Consider the following 21565-nt stretch of genomic DNA (forward strand, 5'->3'; position numbering starts at 1 on the left):
CATGGATTTTCATTTTGGCTATACCTAGGAGTGAAATTGCTGGGTCATATAGTAAGTTGATGTTTAACATTTTGAAATATTGCCAAAAAATTGTTTTCCAGAGTGGCTTCACCATTTTATATTCTACCTTCAATGAGTGACAATTGTAATTTCTCTATATCTCCTTGCTATTTCTTCTTTTTGATAATCATCTTTCTAGAATTGAACTGTACCTAATTGTGATTTTGATTTACATTCCCTAATGGCTACTAGGACTTCCCAGGTGGCTTGATGGTAAAGAATCCACCTGCCAGTGCAGGAGTTGTGGTTTCTATCTGTGGGTAGGAAGAGTCCCTGGAGAAGGTAATGGCAACCCACTCCAGTATTCTTGCCTGAGAAATCCCATGGGCAGAGGAGCCTGGTGAGCTACAGTCCATGGGGTCACAAAAGAGTCAGACACAGCTTAGTGACTTAAGCAGCAGCAGCAGAATGACAAATAATCTTGAGCATCTTTTCTGGTGCTTATTAGGCAAGATGGAGAAAGGTCTATTCTTTGCCCAATCATTAATTGGATTAGTTGTCTTTGTTTATATATGCTGAAGATAGGTCTTTGCAATGTATGATTTGAAATACTAGCATTCTGTGGGTTATCTTTTGATTTTCTTGGTGATACCATTGGGTGGCTGAGTTGAACACAACTGAGAAATTGAGTACACAGAATTGATTTGCCAGGATTTTGTTGAGGATTTTTGCTTCTATATTTGCAAGGTATTGATTTTTAGCTTTCTTGAAAATTTATTGCTTTCTTATCCATCTTGCAGTTTTCTTTTCTTAGCCTGATTTTGTTATCAGTTTTTGCTTCATAGAATAAGTTGGAAATTGTCCTGGTTGTTCAGTATATTTTGAAGATTTTGTGAAGAATTGACATTTATTATTTAAAGGGTTAGTATGATTCACCAGTGATGCCATGTAGGTCTCAGCGTTTCTTTTGTGGGGGTTATTTATTACTAACTCAAACTTTTTACTTGTTATGATACTTTCAGATATTGTACTTTCTTTTGAGTCAGTTTTGGTAGATTTTGCTTTTTTTAAGGAATCTGTCCAATTCACTTATTTTATTTTGTTAGCTAAAAAATGCCTCTAGTATTTCCTTACTTTTTTTTTTTGGCCTCTGTAAATTCTGTAGTAATTCCCCCTGTTCCTGTCATGATTTTAGTAACTCTAGTCTTCTTTCTTTTTCTCATAATTGATCTAGCTAAAAGTTTGCTAATTTTGTTAACATTTTCATGAATCATTTTTTGTTTTATTGATATTCTTTATTGTATTTTATTTTCTGTTTCCTTTATTTTCATTACATTGCCTTATCTTTGCTTTGAGTTTGCTTAGTTTTCTCTTCTTTTTCTAATTTCTTACGGTCTAATTTCTTTAGCTGAATTGAGTATATTTTGATATTTAGTGTTTTTATTTTCATTTGTCCCCAAAATATTTTCTAATTAATTTACTTCCAAGTATTTTATAATTTTCCATGTATTTTTTCATTTAATCATCAATTATTTAGGAGTTTATGTATATGTTTATGTTTATGTATATAAATATATATACATAATATATTATATAGATAATATACATAATACATAATATACATAATACAAAATATATATACATAATATATTATATATATATAAACATATATATGTATATGTATATGTTTATGTTTATGTATATAAAAGCTCAACATTCAGAAAACTAAGATCATGGCATCTGGTCCCATCACTTCATGGGAAGTAGATGGGGAAACAGTGGAAACAGTGTCAGACTTTATTTTTTTGGGCTCCAAAATCACTGCTGATGGTGACTGCAGCCATGAAATTAAAAGACGCTTACTCCTTGGAAGGAAGGTTATGGCCAACTGAGACAGCATATTTAAAAGCAGAGACATTACTTTGCCAACAAAATTCCATCTAGTCAAGGCTATGGTTTTTCCAGTGGTCATGTATGGATGTGAGAGTTGGACAGTGAAGAAAGCTGAGCACCGAAGAATTGATGCTTTTGAACTGTGGTGCTGGAGAAGACTCTTGAGAGTCCCTTGGATTGCAAGGAGATCCAACCAGTGCATCCTAAAGGAAATCAGTCCTGGGTGTTCATTGGAAGGACTGATGTTGAAGCTGAAACTCCAATACTTTGGCCACCTGATGCGAAGAGTTGACTCGTTGGAAAAGACCCTAATGCTGGGTAGGATTGGGGGCGGGAGGAGAAGGGGACGACAGAGGATGAGATGGCTGGATGGCATCACCAACTCGATGAACATGGGTTTAGGTAGACTCCGGGAGTTGGTGATGGACAGAGAGGCCTGGCGTACTGAGGTTCATGGGGTCACAAAGAGTTAGACACGACTGAGCGACTGAACTGAACTTATGTATATGTAACTATCCTAAATTGCTTTTTGTCATTGAATTATAATTTAATTACATTGCATTTAGAGACATATTTTTTATGATTTTATTTATTTTTTATTTATTGAAGCTTGTTTAATGGCTTAGCATATGGTCTTTTCTGTAGAAAGTTCTGTGTGGACCTGAGAAGAATGTGTATTCTGCTGCTATTGGGCGAAGTGTTCTATACATATTTCTTTTTTTTTTAAATTAAATTAAATTTTATTTATTTTATTTTTATTGAAATATAGATTTACAATGTTGTGTGTGTTTCAGGCGTACAGCAAAGTTATTCATTAATACATATGTATATATCTATTTTTTCAGGTTCTTGTCCCTCATAGGTTATTACAAAATATTGAATATCGGTCACAGTGCTATATAGTAGAGTCCTTGTTGGTTATCTATTTTATATATAGTAGTGTATATAAGTTAATCCCAAACTCTTAATTTATCCCTTTTTCTCCACTACTTTGGTAATGAAACATCTGTTTTGTGTGTCTGTGAGTCTACTTCTCTTTTGTATATAAGTTCATTTGTATATGTTTTTTCAAGATTCCACATCTCAGCAATATTATATATCTGTCTTACTCTCTCTGGCTTACTTCACTTAGTATAATTATGTCCAGGTCCATCTATGTTGCTTCAAATGACATTATTCCATTCATTTTCATGGCTGAGTCACATTCCATTGTGTAAATATATCAAACCTTCTGTTCACATTTATTATTTCTAATTGATTTGTAGTGTTTACAAGTCTTCTGTTTCTTGGCTGATCTTCCATTTTTTTCTTTCCATCACTTAAAGTAGGCATATTGAAGTCTGTAACAATAATTGTTCAGCTTTATATTTCTCCCTTAATTATTAGTTTTTGTTTCATATTTTGGGAAGCTTTTTTCATATTTATAATTTCAAATTAATTAAAATAAAGGCAGCATACTGAAATGTATGCAGTGTACCTGAAGACTGCTCAGAGGCACTTTCTTGAATAAAATATTAAGGTTGTGGTATAGATAAAAATATAACGAACATTTGGTTTGATTACAGTATTTGTTCAAAAAAAGTAAACTAAATACACTGTAGTGTTTTTTTTTTTTTTTTTTTTTCTCACTGTATCTAGATAATATATACCAGATTGGGATATTAAAATTACTCCAACTAATAAAGTTTTCAAATTCTGTCAGTTAACTTACCCTTTTTATACATTATTTGCACTGATGACAATTTTTTATTAATTTGATGTCTCTTATCAGTTTTAGCATGTTTATTTGCACTTGTTTGAAAATAGTCCACAACTCTATCATACTCAAACAAATGAATCAATGCATGCCTATGCATCTGAAGCCCTGTATTAACATCACAACTTTCTTCCTTTGCTAAAGTACACTTGCCTCTATTTAAAGTGTATTTATAACATGGAACTATAAAAAATAATCATACCCAAGTTGAAAAAAATATTATGACAAGATAATTTATACTAGTGAATATATTATTTACAAATAAATTATTTTGAAAGCAATGATATCTAATAAAACTGAAAATCAATCAAAAAATAGAGGCTGTGTATTAGTATCATAGACCGAAAACAATGACAAAGTAATGTCAGTGGGGATTTACACTGAACTGAACTCTGGGAGGGTGATAGGATAGATCAAAGCATTGAATTTAGAATGAGCTATTCATATGGGAAAGCAAAATATATATAGATAGATATAGATTCTAGCCATATAAAACTGTCAGCTTGAAAATATACTGCTTGCATGGTCAATCGCTTGGATAGCATCATTCTGTGATATAGTAAATATAGAAGCTATTTCTTATGGCTTTTGAAGTATAACAAACAAAACATTCAGAAATCTTTTTTTTTTTAATGATACATTCAATGAAAGAAAACTACAGTGAAATTCAACCAAGCTAATGTTGGCTAATAATAGGTATATAATTTTCTTTTTATTCTTTTAATAATTTATAATACATAGTGAAGTCTTACTACATAGTCAAATAGTATTTATCATTTGAGATTACAAGTAGCTTTCCAATTCTATATAAAATTCAGTGAGAGAAATTAATTCAACTACTGGTTCAAAGTCTTGCAATATAAACTTTTATTCAATTAAAAATACATTATTGAAATAGGAAAGCAAAATGAATCTATTTTCACATCTCTTTTTGCTTCCCAAGTTCTGTGTTATAAGATAGTCTGCACAAGCAAACTATAGGGAAATATCAATATGTCAGTTTTACCAGTTTATATTTATGTTTAAATGCTCCTTAAATGATAGGACTTTATACTAGCTTTTGAAGCAATTAAATCTTAAAAATGTTAATTAACTTACAGAAAAAAAGAGTGGACATACCTTATTTTGTTTTCATTGTGCATCCGTTAGTTTGGATAGACATTTTGAAAATAAACAGCCTAGATATTTGAAATGGACAGAAGGAAAGTGAATAAGAAAACCTCTGAAGGAAAATAGAAAATATTGTGGTCTACTGAATATTTGAATTATACTTGAATAGTTTACCAGAGATGTGTCAAAGATTCCTGTTCTGCTGAAATTTCATTTTTCTCTTCATTCTATGAACTGAGATGCTCTCTGCATGTAAATTGCTCTGTGGTGTTTTTTGGACAGCCACAGTCACTTTGTGACTCTAAAAACTAACTCTATGTAAAACCAGAAAATAGGGATGCCTAACTGGGAACAGAAAAATGTTTTTTATTATTACTTTGTTTTTACCCTCTACACATTGGTGAAATCTGCAAATATAGCCAACAGTTATATAGGAGTTATAAAATTCCCATATATATGATCTTGGCTTGAGATTGAAAGACAAGATCACATTCATTCCACAGTTTAAGATGCCCATTTTCAGGACTGATTATGAATTTTGTAAGCAATAAGATTTGGCATGCATGCTTTATTGAAAGTCTCCTTAACAAATAATATCCTTTTTTTCCCAGTGATTTTTGGTGTTGAGGGAAAGTGCTTTCAGAGGACAATTTGTGGTTAATGCCTTTCCGTGGGTAAAATCCCACTGAGAAGTGCTCTAGCTAACTTGCCCTGGGTTGCGTTCCAACTTAGTTTAAGGGACTTTAGGGGACACACTCCTGCTGATTCCACTGTTCTTTCCTATCTTCCTTTTTTTTGTAATCTTGACCCAAAAACTATTTTAAGTGATGTCTGATTTGGCTTCCTATGGTTCTCAAATGTTCACTGGTAAAGGGATATTGAAAGAATGTGTGACTCTCCCTTTCTTTTCTTGAATTCAGAGTTTCTGATGTTGATATTAATGTGAAAGGGTCATCCACAAAGAGACAAAGAACACTAATGTTGTAAGGCTTCTCAGCTCTTTTCCTTTATCACAGTTGGGGGACTCCAAACCGTTGGGATCAAATATCTTCTATCACCTCCTTAAAAATACGAACATCTGTGTCATCATTGGCCTGTAGGCTGTCAGGCTTATTCCTAAAGTATTCCTCTCTCTGTATAGTCCATCAATTGAAAGTTACAGAACTGTAAGATTTGCAGGCTAAAGGGCACCTTAAAGGTCAAACAGTCCAACCCCTTTACTTTATGGAGTTAGGAAATTGAAGCCTATGGTGAGTAGGTTATTTGTCTGTGGTGTGGACAAAGGTACAGAAATGGAAGAGAAAGTAGTATCTCTGTCTACAACAAGGGGACTCTACATAGCATTTGTATTAGTGCTACTTTCCCCCTTGTCTCCTTAATACTTTGCTGTCTTATCAAACCTTGCCCAGATCCTAGGGAATCCTCTGATATGATAACTGAATTGAAGAGGTAACAGGTTTTAACATTCAGGACACAATGAACAGAGGTTTTAATTACAGGAAGCTTAAATGTGTCTAAAGTGTTTGTTTTTCTAAACATATCATATTACTAATCTAATTTTCATATCACACAAAAAAAACAGTGGTTTGTTGTTGTTATTTTATCCAAGTCTTTGGTGAAAATAGAGTACTGTCTTAGCTAGATCCCTGTAGGAATAGTGAATAGGATTCTCAGTGGAGGATGTCTACCACAACTGACTCTAGAAGCAACTTAGTTTTTTAAAATACGTTGTGACTTAAAAATCACCCTGAGGACTACTCAGAGGAAAAAAAAAAAAAAACAATTCAAGATCTTTAATTACATAGTTCTTTAAGGTATAGGATAACTTTAAGCTAAATGACTCAGCATGAGTCATGCAAGTAATGTCTTTTGGCAAATGGGACTTGTATGAGGACTTGTATGAGTAACTTAATAAATTCTTCCTACTAGGGTAATAACAGTTCAACTGAAGGGAGACCAGAAATAAAGGAATAATGTGATTTATTTTTTGGTGATGTGACACAAATGTATCTATTCTGGGGAAGAGGAAAGGATAAGAATCTTCTTTTGATTTTGAAGAAGAATAGAAGAGATGCAGAGAACCACAGAGAAAGACTGGCCAATAAACCATTTTCCTAAATATGTTCAAAGGCACGCAAAAGCTTTTAGAGATATCTAGTCCAAACTTCTTCCAAATGAAGATGGAAGAAACATTGATTTGTTCTTGATGTAAATGCTTTCCATAAAGGTGAATCTACTTCTTAATAAAGTAGTCCCTTCAATTCTTAGCTAGGAATTTTTATCTTCTTTCACAGATGAGGTGAAAATCTATATCCATGTATTAATATCTACTTCAAATATATACCTTGTCCTTTTCTACAAATTTTAGGTTAAACTTGGAAAAGAATATTTTCAGTACTGAGGCTAATTTCCATTTATCTATGATAGTGAATGAAACTGAAAATATTAAATATCCACAGCTAAAGAGAGATACATCAATAACCTCAAATATGTAGATGACACCACCCTTATGGCAGAAAGTGAAGAAAAACTAAAGAGCCTCTTGATGAAAGTGAAAGAGGAGAGTGAAAAAGTTGGCTTAAAGCTCAACATTCAGAAAACAGATCATGGCAGCTGGTCCCATCACTTGATGGCAAATAGATGGGGAAACAGTGGAAACAGTGACAGATTTTATTTTTTTGGGCTCCGAAATCAATGCAGATGGTGACTGCAGCCATGAAATTAAAAAATGCTTGCTCCTTGTAAGAAAAGTTATGACCAACCTAGACAGCATAGTAAAAAGCAGACACATTTCTTGGCCAACAAAGGTCCGTCTAGTCAAAGCTATGGTTTTTCCAGTAGTCATGTATGGATGTGAGAGTTGGACTCTAAAGAAAGCTGAGCACCAAAAAATTGATGGTATTGAACTGTGGTGTTGGAGAAGACTATTGAAACTATTGAATATATAGGGGCTTTCTTGGTGACTGAGATGGTTAAGGATGTGCTTGCAATGTAGGAGACCTGGGTTTGATCCCTGGGTCGGGAAGATCCCCTGGAGAAGGAAATGGCAACCCACCCCATTATTCTTGTCTGAAGAATTCCAGGGACAGAGGAGACTGGCAAACTGCAGTCCATGGGTTGCAAAGAGTCAGACATGACTGAGCAATTACCACTTTCCCTTTCATTGAATACATAGTACAGATTTATGCTGTAAAACAAGATTTTCTGAAATAATGTTGTTTGCACAAATGTTTTTCTAGTGAAAACTCACTATATTAAACAACTATTGGCTGAACTTTTCTCTGAGAGAAAGAACAGGGGAGCCAAGTTTCATCCTCCAGGCTTCAGCCTGCTTTCCTATCTACAATCTGCACTGCAGAATTGGAGAAAAAAAAGTTAAGTTTCCCAATAATTTAATCACTGTATGGTCACCACTCCCCCCCCCAATCTTATGAGGTTTAAAATATGCCAGTCCTCCACGAAATCTTTCTTATGAGATTTAAAAATATGCATCTTATCTTTTAGTTTAAATTATATTTATCTTCACTTTTAAATTAAGCCAAAATGTCCTGGAAAGACTGAGGAGAAGATTCTGACCACTGCTAAGATGTTAAGATGTTAAAACATTATTAAAACAGGCCTGCTAATTTTTAGAAAATAATTATTTAATAATTGGAATTGGATAAATTCAAAACCAGTGGCTACCTGAATCACCTGTGAGATTGAACTTCGTTTTTTTTTTTTTTTTTTTTTTTTGTAAAACAAGTGCACAGACCAAGGGGTTATTTAGTTAGGAGTTTTACCTTCTAATCTTACAGAATGAAGTCTCTAGGGACAGTCTCTTACAAATGAGAAAGTGTGACGTTATTCATAAATTCAGCAGCCCTTTTAAAAAATGTGTAATAAAGCATTTTATGTATGAATGCTCCAGAGGGTATAATAATTGAATACTTGTTAAAGATTACATATGGGCTTTAGTCCTGTGAAAAAGGTGATCTGAGTAATAACAGGTTGTTGGGTAGGAAGAGCTCAAATACTTCTAAGTATTTGAGGCCAATTATCTGAAAACTCAGGAGGACTTCAATGGTCGTTCATAATTACTCATTTGAAGCAGTAAGTCAGTTGGGTTAAAAATCCCTATTTAAATACTGTCATAACTATGGTTAGTCAAGGTAGATGAAGGCAAGTTTGTACCTGCAGGCGTGCCGTCAGGTAACAGCCCCAAGCCACAGACCCCAATCAGTTTCTACAGTTCTGAGAAAACTGTGCTCTTTTATTCCGGGCCTTTTTTTTTTTTCCCCAGAAAACATGAGTCGGAGCAATGTACCCTACCTTTCATAAATCTTCGACTTCACAGGCTTCCTCTCTCGATCTGAGACTGCGATTTCTATGGTAGTGCTTTCACTAGTATGATCAACTAGTTTTGAAGTTGTAATGGGATTTTGTCAAGTTACTTACCATTGTCAGACAGTAGTTTCTTCTGCGTGTAGGGTGTGACTGAATTGCACTACAGAGGATTTTGAGTAAAGGTTTATGCAAGTGAGCGTGTTTTGCAAAGCTTATGCTCCATAATACGCTGTGGTTAGTCACTCAGTCGTGTCCTACTCTTTGCAACCCTATGGACTGCAACCCTTCAGGCTCCTCTGTCCGTGGGATTCTCCAGGCAAGAATACTGGAGTGGGTTGCCACGACCTCCTACAGACGATCGTCCCAACCCAGGGATTGAACCCAGGGCTCCTGCATTTACCATCTGAGCCATCAGGGAAAGGGATTCTGCCGCTCCAAATTACCCATAATAATAACAGTCATTGTAGTTTAAAATTAAGAAATTGTGATAAGGAGCAGCTTTACATTCTGATAATTTAATAGGATGTTTTTCTTATTGTATATCAATACAGGCTTTTGAAAAAATATGTACACTTTTAAATTTGTTGCCTTTAATGTAAATATATCTCTTATTGGTGCTAAAAATCTGGAAAAGACTTTAGAGCCAATTTGTTGAAAAGCTTGACACGGCATTTTGTGAATATGATGGAAGATAAAGTTCATGGGGGGAGGAAATTGGTCATGAATATCTGAGATGATCTGAAGTAATAAACACATTGATGAATCCATCGCTGTGCTCCCCGGCCTGTGAAGGAGAGCTGGGTAGTCATATAGAATGGTGTCTTGCACTCGCAGTTCTATTGCTATTGAAAACGAAGGTACTGACCTTGTCAACAATGGACACACACGTGTTTCCTTGCTTAATAAGAATCAGATATTTAGGCGGCGATGTTCAGGACTATCTCAGGGAGGATGAGATTTCAGTACTTCTCATTCTTCATTCCCTTGTCTCCTTGCATCCACACATCTAATCACGGTATGTGAACTTACTTTTTGCTTATAGGTGTCTGCCCATGTGCATATATGTGCAAAGTATCCAGTTCAATAGTTCATTAAAAGAGAACTTTATGAATTTAAAAATTCTTTCATTGCTATCCTAATTTTTTTTTAAATCTCTGACAGTCAAAATAGACTGATAATGATCTAATGATAGTTCAATTTGATATGCTTCCCTTGTAACTTTTATATACCCAAACTTAGCTTTGATCATTGTTTCCAAAGTTAGCAAGTTTTGTCATTTTTAAAATTTTGTATTTGATATTGGAATATAGTCAATTAACAATGTTTTGATAGTTTACGGTGCATAGCAGTGCAACTCAGCCATACATACATACGTATATCCATTTCTCCCCAAACTTCCCTACCATCTGGACTGCAAATAACATTGACCAGAGTTCCCTGTGCTACAGAGCAAGAGAAGTTTTCTGACATGAGAAATGTGTTATGCTCCTAATACCTCATCTGAACCTCTGCTTTACTGTTCATCTTTTATCCAGTATCCTTAATCATTCTATAAACAATTTTTGATCAAAGATGAGCTGTTTCAAAAACTCTTGCTTTACTATTTCTGTTATTGTGGCCCTTCACTTCATTCCATGGAGGAAATGGATGAGAAAGGAAATCTTAAAGAAACCCTGTTCACTGTTGACCGGTACACAAATACATCCAGTAAATAAAAATCCAGAAACAGCTTTTAGGGGCTAAAGAAACATATTAGTGTGAGCAAATATGACATGCTAGATTTTCCCTATAAAATGAAACAGCCCGACAAGCATTTAGCTCTCTCCCCACTTTCATAACCCTGATAATTTTTCCAGGCACCATTTGATGCTACTAAATATATATTTACTCTATAACTATCCAGAACAAAGGAATATGGGAAGTAATATTGTTGATACATGAAGTACAAGACATTCTCACTTGCCCTTTTCCAGTTGTGCTGGCACTTGCTGACAGTTGTAAAAACTTGTTGTCATAAGCAGAGACAACCCAAAGGCACGCAGGGAATAAATGTATGCTATAATAATAACAAGGTGCCACTTTAAAAAAAAATTCTTTTCAGCTTAGGGCTACATTTAAACCTTCGGGTACAGATCATGAAACTTATAATGTGGGAGAGTTAGTACTGGTAGTGTCTTTGAGAGTCTCTAGGGAAAAAGACTCTGAGATATTGTTATCATTATTACCATCTTGCTAACTGAATCACAGTTAGTGCCTTGGTTATTACACCTAAGGGAATGACTTACTACCCTCTAGGTTGAAATAGAGGACAAAATGAGATTCTTTCATTGTAGGGAGGTGGAAAAAAATCAGGACACACAAAGGAAAAGACATTCTATTCAACGTCAATCTTTTAAAACTAGAGAACTAAATTAATCAGAATCAGTCCTCCACTTGGCCATATAAATTCACTGAGCATACATTTCAACTAAAATGAATGCACATGGGAATTTTTGTACAGTTAGATACATTCTTCTAAAACATACTCATGCTTTACTTTTATAAAAAACAAAAGCAAAATAAAACAGGCAAGACTTCATACCAAAGCAGAGCTGCACTTGAAATGAGAGAAGAAGAATGTACCACAGTCTGCATCATTTTCTTTCTCTCTCAGTCACTTGAGTTGTAAAATTGTAAGATGCTGTTGAAGTAATTCAGTCAAATAAAGTAAAAGTAATATTGATGAAAATGCTTTCATTTTTATCGACTCATAAATATTAAAGTGTAAATATGTAGACTTCCTTCAAACCCTGTAGATGGAACTAAATGTTCCAACTTTAAATATATGGAGAGAAAGTATACACTGTATGTTACACTTGAACCTGAAATACACTGTGTTTTGATGAAACACCGAGCCCTTTGATAATGACCTCTTTTGCTCAGGAATTGTATTTTTTATTCCTTTTCCTTATGTAGCTAATTTTTGTATTTGATCCCTATTGTGACCCTCATTTATTTTTAAACTAATTTTTAAGTGACTTACCTGTTTGAAGTAGTTCACTGTGGATTGGGCAGGTGAAAACTTTCTCCTCAAAGTCAAATCTGGCATGTGATTTTGCATTTATTTGCTAAATTACGTTGGTCTGAGAAATGGTGAAAAAATGAAAATGCCACTGGGACAGTATTCTCAAGTACTTTTCAAGTAAATATTAATGATATGGACTTTTAAAACAGTTGAAAGATGTTTAAAAATCAACTTGGATACTTTCTAGGAAGGTACAGGAAAGAGTGATTTTAACTGAAAGAGGTGACCATTGACTTTAAGTGTAAACCAGGAAAATAAAAGAAACTGTTCTTGATCATTTACTCAGCACTGGAGGAAATAATCAATTTCCTGAAATCAGTTACACCATTGAAGAGTAATGTCAGAGAGCAGACACTTGATCAGCAAACCTGTGTATTTTGTATCGGTTTGTCTCTCTGTATTTTTAGACATAAATCTTTACCATAGAGCTTGTGTTCAGACCATGTTCTCTCCTTCATCCAGGTGTTGACAACCCAATAGGATTTGTGGATTTTGAGCACCTGAGGGAAAAATTATAATGTGAGTAAAAATTTATATTATTATGTTATAAGAAGTTTTATACTTTAAAAAAGATACATCTTCACTTCAGTCAATAGAGTGTTTGGACAATTTAGGAAAAAAATGGTATAAACTGTATCAAATTACATTTGTATCATATGTGGATATTAATGCAGATAGCTGGGAATATTGATCAGTTTTATACTGCATACCTAAGCAAATGCGTTTTATGTCTTGTGTAGATATTATTGGAGAGCAATGCCACAAGCATGTCTATTTTGCAGCTCTTCATGTCAAATCAAGAATGTGATATTTTGACTCATGCCAGATTAGAAACAGCGATATTTTCTGTTGATTTTCTCAGCGAACACTCATATTTCCTGTTTTGAAAGCTGTCATAGTGAAATTAAGTTTTCAGATAATGTATTTCCAACATTGTTTCATACTAGCATTTTCATTGTGTTTTGTTTAATACTGAATAAATATAAACTTCTTAATGATATGGAGTAAGGGTAAAGAGGACACAAAAGCTATTGATTGCAATATGAATTTAGCTCTAAATGAGCATGTCCCTGAGAAATACAAAACGGTAGAAATCAGATCACAGAATATCTCTATTTTCTTATCTTTAGTCTATTTCAAGTTGATACATAACACAATGCCAAGCTATAAATAGTTCATATGGTGAGAAGCACTTGAATTGCATAGGACCATGGTTGATGGATTTTATTATATAAAATGTGACTCCGTTTTGCTCTTCTAGTTAACTTGAAGGCCATCACAAAATAGTAAATATAAAAACACTTGAGACATTACTAAATATCAGCTGTAGTTGGTAGTTATACATTTATCTTAAGCTCGATGCAAGTTCTATTTCCCCCAAGTAACCAGGTTTACGGTATGAAAGATCCACTTCCATTTTAAAAAGTGACATGTTAAAATAATCATTTGTTTGATAAACTTATAATATGTTGAAGGCAAACCCATCTAATTGAATATGAGTTTGCTAACCATGAAAGATACACCACACCCATTTAAAAGCCTTATAAAGTAATAATTGTGTCACTTAAAAATTTAGTAGTAAGAAGTATGTGTATTATGTGTGTATGGGTATGTATCTCTCTCCATAATAGACCACTTAAAGTGTCTACACAGTTATCAAACTTATCATTGTAATTTTTAAATTGTTTTATTTGGTTTCACTGTAGTGTGCTATTGTGCGCATTTTATAGTTATTGGCGGCCTAATCCTTGCTTTGACTACTGTGCTGTACGTGGAATAGTTATATTGGGTAATTTGTATATATTTGTTCCTCTCATGCCATATAGTTGCTTGCTAAAATTATACATTTAATGTTTGCTTGAGCCATTAAGTTTTGTGAATGCTTTCTTGTTGAAAGTCATTATTATAATAAGTGGATATCATCCTATCATTTCCATCCCTGAATGGAGGATATCATTATGAGAATTTTCCAATGAATGATCTAAAGAAAAAATTTGATTATTTTTGTTTGAAGGAAATGCAGAGATTTGCATTCCCAAGTGATGGATATCGCTGATGTATAAAATTGTGTCTTACTTTTGCTTTATTTGAGATATTATTTTGGTCTCAAAAAAAAGCAATTTTCGAAAGTAAAGTAAAAGCTATTTATCTACATTAATAGATATGTGTTTTGATTAGTAGACCATTAAAAAACTAGTGACTTTATTTCTTAATGCCCAAGGTTAGAGAAGGCATCAGTATATGCTGACGATTTCAATAATCTTACATATACAAAACTAGACATTTGGAAACCAGAATCACACATGATTCTACACATATTATCAAGAGGCATTGTATATTTCACTTTAGCTCAAACATATTGTTAATACTCTTTGTGTTGAAAGTAGTAAGTCCAAAGGGGTATTTATATACTATAATCAATAATCTAGTCAGATGTTTAAATTGTCAGAAGTCAATTACCAGTGTCCTACCATATGTTTGAATGTTGGCTGTAAGTAAACTACCATCCCCAAGAAACAGAAATGCAAAAAGGCAAAATGGTTGTCTGAGGAGGCCTTTCAAATAGCTGTGAAAAGAAGAAAAGCTAAAGGCAAAGGAGAAAAGGAAAGATAAACACATTTGAATGCAGTTCCAAAGAATAGCAAGGAGAGATAAGAAAGCCTTTCTCAGTGATCAATGCAAAGAAATAGAGGGAAACAATAGAATGGGAAAGACTAGAGATCTCTTCAAGAAAGTTAGAGACACCAAGGGAGCATGTCATGCAAAGATGGGCACAATAAAGGACAGAAATGGTGTGGACCTAACAGAGCAGAAGGTATTAAGAGGTGGTAAGAATACACAGAAGAACTGTACAAAAAAGATCTTCACGACCCAGAAAACCATGATGGTGTGATCACTTACCTAGAGCCAGACATCCTGGAATGCAAAGTCATGTGGGTCTTAGGAAGCATCACTACAAACAAAGCTAGTGGAGGTGATGGAATTCCAGTTGAGCTATATCAAATCCTAAAAGATGATGCTGTGAAAGTGCTGCACTCAATATGCCAGCAAATTCAGAAAACTCAGCAGTGGCCACGGGACTGGAAAAGGTCAGTTTTCATTCCAATCCCAAATAAAGGCAATGCCAAAGAATGCTCAAACTACTTCACAGTTATACTCATCTCACACACTAGCAAATAATGCTCAAAATTCTCTAAGCTAGACTTCAACAGTACATGAACTGAGAACTTCAGATGTTCAAGCTGGATTTAGAAAAGGCAGAGGAACCAGAGATCAAATTGCCAACATCTGTTGGATCATAAAAAAGCAAGCAAATTCAAGAAAAACATTACTTCTCCTTTATTGACTACACTAAAGCCTTCGACTGTGTGGATCACAACAAACTGTGGAAAATTCTTCAAGAGATGGGAATACCAGTCCACCTGACCTTCCTCCTGAGAAATCGTATACAGGTCAAGAAGCAAACAGTTAGAACTGGACACAGAACAACAGACTGGTTCTAAATAGGAAAAGGAGTACGTCAAGGTTGGGTATTGTCACCCTGCTTATTTAACTTATATGCAGAGTACATCATGAGAAGTGCTGGCCTAGATGAAGCAAAGGCTGGAATCAAGATTACTGGGAGATATATCAATAACCTCAGATACGCAGATGACACCACCCTTCTGGCAGAAAGTGAGGAAAAACTAAGGAGCCTCTTGATGAAAGTGAAAGAGGAGAGTGAAAAAGCTGGCTTAAAATTCAACATTCAGGAAACTAAAATCACGGCATCTGGTCCTATCACTTCATGGCAAATAGATGCAGAAACAGTGACAGACTTTATTTTGGGGGGCTCCAAATTCACTGCAGATGGTGACTGCAGCCATGAAAATAAAAAACGCTTATTCCATGGAAGAAAAGTTATGACCAACCTAGACAGCGTATTATAAAGCAGAGACACTACTTTACCAACAAAAGTCCGTCTAGTCAAAGCTATGGCTTTTCCAGTAGTCATGTATGGATGTGAGAGTTGGACCATAGAGAAAGCTGAGCACTGAAGAATTGATGCTTTTGAACTGTGGTGTTGGAGAAGACTCTTGAGAGTCCCTTGGACTGCAAGGAGATCCAACCAGTCCATCCTAAAGGAAATCAGTCCTGAATATTCATTGGAAGGACTGATATTGAAGCTGAAACTCCAATCCTTTGCCCACCTGATGTGAAGAACTGACTCATTTGAAAAGACCCTGATGCTGGGAAAGATTGAAGGCAGGAGGAGAAGGGGATGACAGAGGATGAGATGGTTGGATGGCATCACCGACTCGATGGACATGAGTTAGGGTGAACTCCTGGAGTTAGTGATGGACAAGGAGGTCTGGTGTGCTGCAGTCCATGAGGTGGCAAAGAGTCGGACACGACTGAGTGATGGAACTGAACTGAACTGAAAGAAACAACAGCCTCATAGATAAATAGGAGATAATATCAGGACAGTATTTCTACAAAATTTCAGTAAGTATTTACATACACACAGATACACACAGAAACATAGTTTTACGGATCAACGACAATGGGCAGCTCTTGGTTAAATAAAAGCAAACGAGTTTTGTTTCATTTTATTTTTTTACAGTAAGAATTCTCGTATACCAATACCACAATAACTTATACTGTCTGAATCTAAGATATGCATATATTAGGTAGATATTCCAAAGTGAATTAGCCATAGAAACTGCTTTTTCATGGAATATCATGCAGGCATTGCATTCTGTGAAATCTTAAAGAAATAATATAAATATTTTTATTGTCATTAAATACAATTAGCACTCTGAAATTACGTCTTATTTAAACTCTCATTAATATTTATCATGTTTTCACCGCTTCAGTGTTGGTTCTAGGACATTGTGTCCTCCTTCCCATTTGTATTCTTGCATTCACAGGGGAAAACGGGTATGATGTTTCTTTAAGGCAATTCACCAAAGAGCTGATTCATGCCAAGGGCTTCCTCCCTTATAATTCTGCGTTACAGTATGAGGCGAAGTTTGTTGTTTTTTTTTTTTTCTTATTCCCTGGTAAAATGGAGGAAAATGAGCTTTTATTCAAGTCTAGAAAAATATGAGAGGTGTTTTTTTGGGGAGGTAAAGTTCAATATGGGGTGACAAAGATCCCTCGGAGTACCCATGTTCCTGATGAAACTACCTCCCCCCCAGCTTTGACATCACTCACATCACGACTGAAGGTGGGGGCATCTGAGAAGCCCCCAAGCATACGGTGAGACCACTTCTGATTGCCAGCCCTTCTTGTTCCAGAACTAAACTTTTAAAATATCACTCCATAGAAGACCATAACTAGAGCTGATTATCACATTCTGTAAAGAAACCATAAAAGTTAATCCAAATACTCTCTGTACCCTCGTTTATGTCAGTATCCTAAGTAGTCCAAGACTCTTATAGATCTCCCTTAGTCATCTAAATTCTTGAAGACACAAGGCTCGGTATATCCACTGAGAAGGCTCTTTCTCTCACAGTGTAAACTCTTACTGTGACCACTGAACAAAGAAATGTCCCTCTATCTTCCTTGTGTCTGAATATTTCTTCTACTTCTTGTTCTAGCTGAAGTCTAGATATCTAAGTATACTGTGTTCACAGTAGGACTCTCTAGGAGTCTTTCACTCACACCCCAAGAAGCAGTGGTCCTGGAGCTAGGATGCATTTTCATCTCTCAAAACAAACAAGCAGATGAACAACTTGTTTAAAATGCATCAGGGAAAATTGTAAATGTGAATGTTTTCCTAATGATTGTAAACACCTACTAAAAAACATCACTGATGTTTTATCAACTTGTTTACTACGTTTCTTCCACCAGTACTTATATTTTTATTCTTTGTGTCATCAATCAAAATCTATATAGGTAATCTATGCAACATATTATAATTTTAGTTTTATACTTGCTCACCTCCAATAATTTTGTCCTATAATTCATTTCAATCACCCATTCCATCATCATTCTCTCTAAACATTATCATTACCAATTTCTGAACTACATCCAAAATCTTAATTGAAACCAACACCCCTCATATTTTCACATTAAAATATGAACTCTTCAAGAACTCCAACTCTCCATGTTATTTGATTCTACCATGACTTCTACCCACTGAAGCCAATAGTTTTTTGTTGATCTCCTTACTTTTGAAGTTACTAACATACATGCTAATCCTCACTCTAAATATGACCACAGAAGCTTAAGACTGCCCTCAAAGACACATACTACATTCCCCCACAGCGTATTTTCCTTGTCTTTTCTCTTTGCTAACAATTTTTCCCCTCCTCCACCCAAACTAATTGCTCTCAGCAGTATTTAGAACTGCATTTGGTTTCAGGATACCAAAAAAAAAGAAAAAAATACACTGGACTAATTTTATCAGTATCCTTACTCAGTGAGTGAAAATGAAAGTCATTCAGTCATGTCAGACTCTGCATCCCCATGTCCATGGAATTCCCAGGCTCCCAGGCCAGAATGGGTAGCCTTTCCCTTCTCCAGGGCGTCTTCCCAACCTAGGGATCGAACCCACGTCTGCAAACATTGCAGGCAGAGGCTTTACCAGCAGAACCACAAGGGAAGCCCAAGACTAGCCAGTTTAACTCTTGAAACTATTCTTGTCAATGTCTCACCACTAACCTCTAACTTGAGGTATTCAATGGCAAATTTTCACTATCTTATCTCAGTTTGTTTTATCTTGTCTGACATTCTAAGTCTGCAGAAGCATATAATCAATCTCTCTTGAAACACTTGTTCACTCAGTTACTGAGACTCACATTTGTGTGTATGTTTTTATACCTCACGAGACATTGTTATCAGTTATTTTTACTGGATTATTCTTTTCCCAGTTCTAAAAGTTGGAGACCACTCCAACTTTCTGTTGAAGAATCTTTTCTCCTGTCCTTCTATAATCACAACTATATCACTTGATTTTAGTTACTATACATAAAAGGATGACACACAAATTTGTGAGAACAGTTTCAGCTTTTCCCTTGAAATAAAGATTTCCATGTCCAATTGACTTACTGATATTTCTACATGGATCTTACTAGAAACCTCAAACATAATATACCCCAAACTAAACTTGATTATTCAAAACCATGCCTCCTATGGTGTACCGCATTTCAGTAAATATTATAACCACTCACCCAGCTGTTCAGGCCAAAAAGCTTAGAGTTATCCTATAGCTCTCTGTCATGCTCTGCGTTTAGTGTTAGTAAACACTTCAGTTCCATCTTCAGAAGATGTCCTGAGTCTGAGCACTACTTGACCCCACTTTCTCCACTGTCACTTTTATCCAGGCTCCATCACTTCTTGCCTTTATTTTACAATAAAACCTTTGCTTGCAGCTATGCTTCTATTCTTATGCTTTCATTATATTTATTGTATGGTCTTTTAAGACATAAGTCAGATCATGTTTCTTGCCAGCCTAATATCCTCCAGTGGCTTCTTGCTGGGTGACTGTATCAGCAAGTGTGAATAGCAGGTACATACTGGTGAATAGATCAGATACATACATAATTTAGCCACATTAAATAAGATTCATATATCTAAATGATTTATAGAGAAGCCAGTATTGTCAGAATTCACTGTAGAAGGATGAGAATCACAATACAAGAGGTTTGACCAGAAGCTTTAGGGTCATAGAAATCTGCCAAGTTGAAATTTTAAATGTCAGTGAAAGACTTAGAGTCGTAGCACACCTCCTGGCTGTTTAACAGTTTCCATTCGGGCTTATAGCTACATGAAGCTGGAGCAGGCCAGCATATAATCTTTTAGGATACTTATCTCTGTTCATTCGCCTGGGCCAGAGTTATCACTTCTTTCTTAGAAATATATTTTCCAGGGTATAGTATATAACCTTTAGGTATAAACAAAATTGTCATTTCTCATCTTTAGACTTTTTATCTAACAGCTTATTCTATCTCCTTAACCAAGCTGAGGAAGTGGACTTGGTCGTTCTCCAAACCTGTCTGCAATCATACTGCAGGATTTATCTAGCACTTGCCGTCACACTTAAAATAGAATCTAAATTCTTTACTAATGTCTATAAAATCCAGCTAAATCTAGTCCCTGACTGCCTCTCCAAACACACTTATTACCACCTTCACTTTTTTTTTTTTTTTAGTGTGCATCAGACACCATGGCTTCTGATCTTACGTTTAAACATGCTGTCAACTCCCTGGTGTCAGAACTTTGTCCGTTCTATTCTCTGTACTATGATGCACGTCCTCCAGAAATCCGAAAGGAATTAGCCCTCACTCACTGTCAGCCCCTCAGAGAGGCCTCCTGTTCCCCATCTGAAAGGTCATCCTCCCTCCCTCTAGACTACACTGCTCTCATTTTTCTTCATAGCACTTGTGAGTTTTTAAGATGTTTCTTGTTTATTTATTTGTTAGTTTTGCTAAATGAATAAAAAATAATTTATGTAATTAAGTGTATGTGTGTATTTACCTGAAATGTCAAAGTATAAAAAACATTTAATAACAAATCCCTATTAAGCTTTTAGTTTAATTAAGAAAGCTCATAGGTTTTCTGTTGTTTCACTTCACATTCTAATCAGTATCACAATTAAGTATCGCTTTAATTAAAAAGCAGTTTAAATGTATGTAACCAAACTTGTTTACCCTGCCAGCTTATTCTGACATGTTAGTAATTTCAAATTCATTCATCTAAAATGGAAATCAGCATTATATTTAATGAAATCAAAAGATTACTTGGCTTGAAAAACTCAAATGAAAGCATTCTTAAGAGCTAAGAGAATAAGGACTCTTAAGAAGGAGGTGTATGCTTTTTTCTGATATTTGTGTTTTCAACTGAAGTGCAATTCTTCCTCTGTCTCACCTTTGGGGAATAAAAATTGAGAACTCAACAAGAAAAAAAAAAGTGTGATAGTGTGTGTTGTTTGCTCTTGAAAACTTATTAAATTCTGAGAGAAAACAAGATTCAAAATAATTGAAAATGCTCATTTTCAATTTGCCTTGTTCCTACTAGTGGATGCTACTGTTGACAAAGTAAAATGTGAAATTAAAAAATAATATTATGTATTTCTAATATGTGTTTTTTTAACTATAAATCACTTAAGTCTTTTACATTGGTAGTATCCTCACTCCCCAACCCCCCAACACAACACATGTACTTTTAACAAATATAATGTATATACAAAAACACAGTTTTCTGATTTACCAAAAAATGTACCATGGATAGGTTTACAAAAAATTCTATGAAGAGGGAGCATAGTTTTTGAAAGCCTTTGATCCGAGGAACTAAATACTGTTTCAGACTAACTAAAGAGGCTGCTGTTGACCTTGCTGGTATCTTAGCATCAAATAGGGATACTTCTTCATTGTTGTTGTTATTGCTGTTGTCGATGTGTATCTTCTCCCTGAGATTAACTGTGCGTGTAT

The 21565-nt window shown here is 35.0% G+C and overlaps 2 long non-coding RNA genes across 4 annotated transcripts in view; one reads left to right on the forward strand and one right to left on the reverse strand.

Moving 5' to 3' along the window:
• LOC145511100 (uncharacterized) overlaps positions 1-14744 on the forward strand; it is a 158310-nt gene extending 143566 nt beyond the window's left edge. Inside the window, exon 2 of the long non-coding RNA XR_014057505.1 lies at positions 12612-14744. This is a non-coding gene — a long non-coding RNA (uncharacterized LOC145511100). The remainder of the gene's footprint in view (positions 1-12611) is intronic.
• Positions 9656-20348, reverse strand: LOC145511099 (uncharacterized). 3 transcript variants are annotated; one of them, XR_014057504.1, is made up of 8 exons: positions 20319-20348; positions 19307-19651; positions 17346-17487; positions 16998-17188; positions 12571-12649; positions 12108-12207; positions 11667-11765; positions 9656-9869 (listed from the first exon to the last, which is right to left on the reverse strand). It is a non-coding gene; the product is annotated as an uncharacterized LOC145511099 (long non-coding RNA). The 3 variants fall into 3 exon arrangements; XR_014057503.1 differs by lacking the exon at positions 11667-11765 and adding an exon at positions 12860-13039; XR_014057502.1 differs by lacking the exon at positions 11667-11765.
• Positions 20349-21565: the final 1217 nt, after the last annotated feature.

Source organism: Giraffa tippelskirchi, chromosome 6 (assembly GCF_054371585.1).
Source record: "Giraffa tippelskirchi isolate mGirTip1 chromosome 6, T2T-mGirTip1v1.2.pri, whole genome shotgun sequence".
NCBI lineage: Eukaryota > Metazoa > Chordata > Mammalia > Artiodactyla > Giraffidae > Giraffa > Giraffa tippelskirchi.